At 49.2% G+C, this 7,255-nt stretch overlaps 1 long non-coding RNA gene across 1 annotated transcript; it reads left to right on the forward strand.

Moving 5' to 3' along the window:
* Window positions 1–1,607: 1,607 nt before the first annotated feature.
* Window positions 1,608–5,192, forward strand: LOC115635982. Its single transcript, XR_003996762.1, has 3 exons — window positions 1,608–2,357; window positions 3,921–4,462; window positions 4,760–5,192. It is a non-coding gene; the product is annotated as an uncharacterized LOC115635982 (long non-coding RNA).
* The last annotated feature ends 2,063 nt before the right edge of the window (window positions 5,193–7,255 follow it).

A 7,255-nucleotide genomic window follows, 5' to 3' on the forward strand; every position in this document is an offset into this window, starting at 1 on the left:
TTTCTTGTCCCACCTGAAGGGCAGGGACTCATCAGTTATAGGTCCTGATGGACAATACTACTGCAATGTATTATATCAACAGGCAGGGCAGAGCCAGGTCATCGGCCCTTTTCCAAGAAGCTCTCCATCTTTGGGACTTTTGTGTGTGGCATGCCATTCATCTGGTAGCTGTGCACCTGCCAGGGACCAGGAACGAATTATCAGATCGCCTCAGCCAGACCTTCTCATCTCGCCACAGGCACTTGCTCCACTCAAAGCCTGTCAGTGCAATCTTCCGGAAGTGGGGGACTCCCCAGGTGGACCTGTTCATGTCCAGGCAGAACAGAAATGCCATGTTTTCTGTTCAATCCAGGGGAAAGACAAGGGTTCCCTGTCAAATGCATTTCTCCTTCCATGGTCAGGGGCTCTGATGTACACCTTCCCACCAGTGCCATTGATTCACAGAGTCCTAGCGAAGATCAAACAGCATAGGGCAAAGGTTATCCTAATAGCCCCTGTGTGGCCTCGCCAGCAGTGGTTCGGCAGGCTACTCAAAGAAGAAAAAATAGTTACTGTGTAACCCTTCTGCCAGGCAAAGCCAGCAGCAACTAGGGCCGGGTTCAATATCTAGGGGTTCCTTTCCAATGATACAACACAGAACCAGCTTGACCCCCACCCAGTGACCTGGGAAAATTACACATCACCTGTGGGTGCCTATGAGAGACAATACTTCCCACTTGCAAGCACAGAGTCTGTGTGTAGCAGAAAAACTTTTAACAAAAGGAGGGCAGTAACTGAGCGTTAATTTGGAAAACACCACAAACAGGGTTCATAAACCTAAACCATCAGCAGAAGACCCCTGCTCCCGTAAGATGGGCAGTATCTTTTCCCCCTCAGGTTCTTAAGTCCTGCAACCCAAAATTCCCTTTAGGATGCCCATCCCTTCTCTGCACTCCACTCACTGTCCTCGGTCAGTGCAGACCTAGAGTTCAAAGGCACATCTGCAGAGTTCACCTCCCACACTGAGTGGAGGTAAAGAGGTACCTTACTCGCTCCACTGCTTGGGCACTTGTTCGCCAAGCCTCTCCAGCTCTCGTTTACCAGCCAACTGTCAGCCACCTTCAGCTGCCACATGCCCGTCTGCTGTGACCTCTGCACATCAGTTTCTTAGTGATTTTTAGCTATTGGCAGGCACAGAGCTGTAACAAGGAATTTTTGCACCCAAGGCAAGGGCCAGCTCCAGGCTCTTCAGCGGCAGGTCCCTGAGTCCCTGCCACTGAATTGCCACCGCCGCTTCCCAGAACTCAGGGACCTGCCACCGAATTGCCACCAAAGCAGCGGCAGCGGTAGAGCTGCGCCCCTCCATATTGAATTGTGAGTATAAAAAGATATATAGAGTAGGATTCAAAAAAGTATGTAGGCACCTGACTTCCATTGAAATCAGTGGGACTTAGGCACCTAACTACCTTTGTGAATCTCACACATTCTGTCCATACCATGCACAGAATAAGGCAGGAATCCTGTGGGGGAAGAAGAGGGGAAGAAAACAATATGCAATCATATAAGACTATCATATTGTGCAGGGGCCAACATGAATTCTGATGTTTCCTAACTTTCAAGTGCTTGACTTTAATAAATATTCCTTTAAAAAAAATTAAGGTTGTAATATAATAATATTCGGTGCCAGTTAAGGCAGAGTTGAGTTTTACAGCTGAAGCAGCAATTCGGTCCTTTTAGGTATGAGAGATACAACCTAACCTCACAAAAATTACAGTAGTTCAAGTACAGAATGAGTTTTCTGAGAATTTAAAAGGAAATCTGTTGTTTAGATTAGGAATTAAAAATAATGAAATGGATCATTTAACACCCAGTGTCAGACTTGGTTTGCCCCTAATGATCTCACTAGCAGGATGCCACAGTCTTCAAATTTCCCATATAGTTAAAATTCACTGAAATCTTGTGTATAGGTTAAATTTGAATATGTTATGGTTGGATTAACAGTCACTTTCCCCTTTATGCTTCATAATGGAAAGTTCCTCATTTAGCAAAGGCTGCGAAGAGGTGTCAGTCAATGGTAAAACGACAGAGTGGGAGTGGGCAAAGTTTGGTCCGTGGGTCACTTTAAGCTGGCCCGCGAGCTCCTGTTGGAGAGTGAGTCTGGGGTTTGCCCCACTTCGGTGCTCCAGCCCAGCCATGGGCACCGGGTTGGGGACTGCACCCCTCCAACACTCCAGGCGGGGATCCGGGTTGGGGGCTGCACCATGCAGCACCTGGAAGCAGCTGTATGGTCACACTCCAGCACTCTAGCAGGGTCAGGGGCTTCTCCACGCATAGAAGCCGGAGAAGGAACATGCCACTGCATCCGGGAGCCATTTGAGGTAAGAATCGCTCGGCGCCTGCACCCCTGAACCTCTCCCTATGCCCCAACCCCCTGCCCCAGCCCTGATCCCCCTCCTGCTCGCCAAACCCCTCAATCCCAGCCCAGAGCACCTTACTGCACCCCAAACCACTCATCCTAAGCCCCACCCCAGAGCTCGCACCCCAGTCAGAACCTGCACCCCTTCCCACACCCCTGCCCCAGCCCTGATCCCCTTCCCGCCCTCTGAACCCCTTGGTCCCAGACCAGAGCACCCTCCTACACCCCAAACTCCTCATTCTCAGCCCACCGCAGAGCCCACACCCCCAACCCCAATTTTGTGAGCATTCATGGCTCACCAGACAATTTCTATTCCCTGATGTGGCCCTCAGGCCAAAAAATGTTCCCATCCCTGCTATAGACAATTGTATGAAGAATTGCTTTCTTTCAGAATGGTTGCCAGTCTCCCATTCGTCTCAGTTGGTGGCCATTTTGAGAAATCTCTTTCCTCCTCCTCCTTTCTCATTTTTCCTCAGTGGAACGGAGTGTTTCCATCTCCTCACAAAACAGGGGTTGGGGCTACCCCTTTTCACTCGGGGCAGCTGTAACTTCAGCCCAACTGAGAACAATGGGAGATGGTTCATGACAGATAAACTTTCAGTATGAAAAAGAACAGCAAAAAATGACCATTATCTTAAATTAGAGAGACAAAGTGGGTAAGAGGTAAAATCTTTAATTGGACCAACACACCTACAACTACACTGCATATATTATCTTAAATATCTTTTCAAAAGCCACCTATTTGCATGAGAACCACTGAACAAGTAGGTCAGGAGCAGAGGGGACATTGGGAGGGGCATGAGTGCATACATGGTAACATAAGGAGGTGTAGGGAGATTCAAGAAACAAGGATTTTGGAGGACGGGGGGCGAGGAATCGGATATTTGCGCCAGCTGTTTTGCACTGCTCTGGCAAAACAAAGCCTATACACCCACTTTAGCTGGCTACTGTTTTCCAGTTGCATTGTGCTGCTCAAGAGTAAGCTAAAGCAGTTAGAAAGTACAGGAGAATCTGGCGTTAACAGTTAAAATTAAAGTCATTTCACATCTTTAGATGATTTGAAATTTCCATGCTAACATTCTTTGAGGTTTTTTACTGTTTATGAATGAAGTTTAATAACCAACATGGGAAATCTGAGACAAAACATATAAAAAGGAAGTTAAAATTGAGATTATATATATGTAATTTAGGGTAGAAAGGGACATTGCAATATTCTCAAAACTAAATGTTAAACTCAGGAAATTAAGAGTTAACGGGTTAAGGGAGCCTTAATTTCAAAGAAAACCACGAACAACCCTTTGTCCTATAGTGCTGCCAGAAGAGGCGGGGGAAAGTGAAAAATAATCTAGTGTGTTTTAAAACTCAGTTTAATCTAATCTGGATCCACAAACACTAAAATGCCTTATTTGTAATCCTGTTGTTTTTGCACTGGGTCAGTGCAAGGGCAGAGGGCAAAGTTCTTGTTCCCTGAGAGATGCCATCTTGCTGGATTGGAGGTACCAGTTCCTCTTCTTCCTTTCTCCAGATTCCTTTCAAGCCTGGCTCTGCTGGAAGCTGGATGGGTTAGTGTGGATGGGCACAGAGGGGCAGTGACACTCCAGCGCTTGATGGGAGGAAGAAGGGTAATCACCTGGATGAACTGAAGGGAGGGGGCAGAGAACACAGGGAGGTGAATCAGGGTGGAATAGGACACTCTGGGTCTCACCCTGTCTCCTTTCTGAGTCTGTCTCTTTCTGTCTCCTTTTCTCAGAGGTTCCTTTCCCAGCTACTGCTCTTGGATTCTGAATCCATGCTGGCTGAAGATAACATGAGGGAAGGATCCACTTTTGGACCTTAGTTGCTCCCCTCAGGCCCACCACTCCGTCCTTCCAGAGCACATGCTGTCTGGGTAGCCCTTTGGCATCGGACCCTGGCCAGTCGCAAGTGGGCATCATCTGGAGAGTGGTCATGGAAGGCAATGCCCTGGGCTGTTTTGGGCTGAAGTTGGATCGGACTGGAATGTTCAGTGGCCTTGGATGCAAGCTCTGGAGGGGGACAAAGGAGCGAGCACTGAAATGAGGGGAACAGGTAGGTGGGGGGCACGGAGGTGGGTGGGACCAAAGGGCAGGGGGTCATGAATGATGTGGTGGGAGCTGGAGTTGAGGACATCTGAGTGCTGGGTGGGGTGGGAGCAGAGGAATAAGGGGTTGTGGAGCTAAGTTTCTCTCTTCATGAGATGTGGTGGTGAGAGATGTGGTGAGGCTGAGCCTTGTGGAGGTGGGTCATATTTGTTTATTTATTATTTATTATTGTAGTAGGGGCGGGTGGTGCACAGATGGCAGGATGGCTCCAGATTGCTGTGGCTGATATTGTTGTTTTTCCTAGGCACAGGAGTTACAGACACTCAGCCTGTCATTTGGGACAACTCAAAACAAAGCGCCCAGTATATATGCACTTGAAACCCTTCAACTCCTTTTGTCTTGTGCTCCAAACTGGAAACTGGGACAAGGGGGTTGTAACTTGTGCAGACAGTTGAACACAACCACCCCCCAACTGTGCCATTACCTTTCAGTCTGGTCTGACAGTGCCCCCTTCTTATGCCGTCCTGCACCTCTGTCAATACTCCTCAATCCTCACCTGTTGCCCTACAGCTCTGCCCATGCTCCTCAAGTCTGACCTTACAGAAATCCTAACGCTCCTGTTGTTCTCTTATCTATATGAACAATGTTTTAGTTTCTGTGTTTAAGGACAAATTTGGTAATGAAAAAGATGGGTAATTGATTTGTCTTGTAGAGTTAAATTAGCCCAACAGCAGTAACAGTAAAACCTTATCTGCAAAAGGACCTTTTGAATGGTGTATTTGTGAAAAAGAGGTATGTTGAGAAATGAGGGTGATAGGAACCATAGAGGTGAAAGACCCCTGTATTCTGCTCCTCAAGCCCCTGAGATAGCCAGTCCCCCTGCCCTGGAGTCTACTGGAACCACTAAGCTAAAAGTAAAAAGCCCCTGAGCCCCTTGGAGCCTCTCACATCCATTTTTATTCTCCTGCCCCATGAATCTTTATTTGGGTTGATGTTTTTTGCCAGCAGGTGGCAGCAGCATCCCAGGCATGGTGCAACCATCTGGTGTCAGTTTACTGACATGTTCTTTCATGCTCCAGTTTCCCCTTTGGAGATTCAGTCAAGGGGCTCCAGTGTTTCCACTGTACTAATCCTGATCATTCCACATCTCACCACCAGTTTAAGAGACTGGCTGAATCCAGACACATTATTTGCTGAGGAAAGATTCCCCAGCCCTGTACTGCCACAGAAAATCTTTCATTCTCTCTGTCTCTCACTCGTAGCCTCACGTAGACACTGTTCTGTTGTGTTCACCTCACCGGCTGTCCCAGCCTGACCTAACACTTATGTAACAGCCATTCAAGTCTCATTCCTGCCCTTGCCAAATCCCACATATGAATCTGCCATCCCTTCTTCCCTTTCCTAACAGCAGCAAAGTCACAGAAAAGCCAGAGCCTTACAGGGAGGTTGCTAATGAACCGGCTGCTGATTATGCATTCCCCTTGTTAGACTCTCATACCCAGGTCCTTGGCAGCCCAATTAGGAGATGACTGGGAACAAATCCCTCCATCTCTTTGTGCCCATCTACTAGCTTCACATTCAACTCTTCCTTCCTGGCAGCCTCAGAGGAAACGGCTTTCCAGTCCTAGAGGCCTGGACAGAGACAAGACGATGGCATACTCCAAACCATAAGTGATCTCTTTCCTGCCATCCATCACCACCCTCTGACAAACAGAGGCTAGTGACACCATTCCTTACCCATCCTGGCTAATAGCCATTAATGGACTTATCCTCCATGAATTTATCTAGTTCTCTTTTAAACCCTGTTATAGGCCTAGCCTTCACAACATCCTCAGGTAAGGAGTTCCACAAGTTGACTGTGCGCTGTGTGAAGAAGAACTTCCTTTTATTTGCTGCCCATTAATTTCATTTGGTGGCCTCTAGTTCTTCTTCGAGTGATTGCTCACATCCATTCCAGGTAGGTGTGAGCGCCGCGCGTGCACGTTCGTCGGAAACTTTTTTTACCCTAGCAACTCCAGTGGGCCGGCAGGTCGCCCCCTAGAGTGGCGCCGCCATGGCGCTCTATATATACCCCTGCCGGCCCGCCCGCTCCTCAGTTCCTTCTTACCGCCGTGTCGGTCGTTGGAACTGTGGAGCGCGGCTTAGCTGTCCTCCACGTCCCTAGCTCTCCTAGTTCTCTATCGTTTATCTATCGTCATCTCTAGTTCCATTATAGTTGTTAATTAGTTTGTTAAGTAGATAGTTTAGTTAAATAGTTGTTAAGTAGTTCTTCGCCGGGGGCTTAGCCCTTCCCGGCACCCCTGGCGCTCAGGCTCATGCCTGTTTCACCGGGCTTCAAGCAGTGTGCGGCCTGCAAGAAGCCCATGCCTACCAGCGATCCCCACGAAGCGTGCCTGAAGTGCCTCGGGAATCGCACAGATCCGACAAGTGACCGCATCTGTAAGGCTTTAAGCCGAGGACAAAGAAGGAGAGGGATCAGAGGCTCCGAACTCTCATATGGAGCGGGCACTTGACCCGTCGGCTTCGCAGGCCGTGGTATCGGCCACCGGCACCGGCTCTCTCCGGCACCGAGAAGACTCTCTCGGCACCGACCCCTCCTCCGGCACTGGAATCAGAGCCAAGGCCGTCGAAGTCTGATACTCGGCCAGGCAGACCCGGCTTGAGCGCCCGGCCTCGAAATCGGCCGCGCGCCGCCGGCACCGCCAGCACCGTTGACCTCCGGCCCGGCGGGTCAGTGAGTCCGGTGCCGCCGAGCTCCACCATGAGATCTGGGGTTGAGGTAGTGGTCCCATCCACACCG

Source organism: Gopherus evgoodei, chromosome 1 (assembly GCF_007399415.2).
Source record: "Gopherus evgoodei ecotype Sinaloan lineage chromosome 1, rGopEvg1_v1.p, whole genome shotgun sequence".
In the NCBI taxonomy this organism is placed as follows: domain Eukaryota; kingdom Metazoa; phylum Chordata; order Testudines; family Testudinidae; genus Gopherus; species Gopherus evgoodei.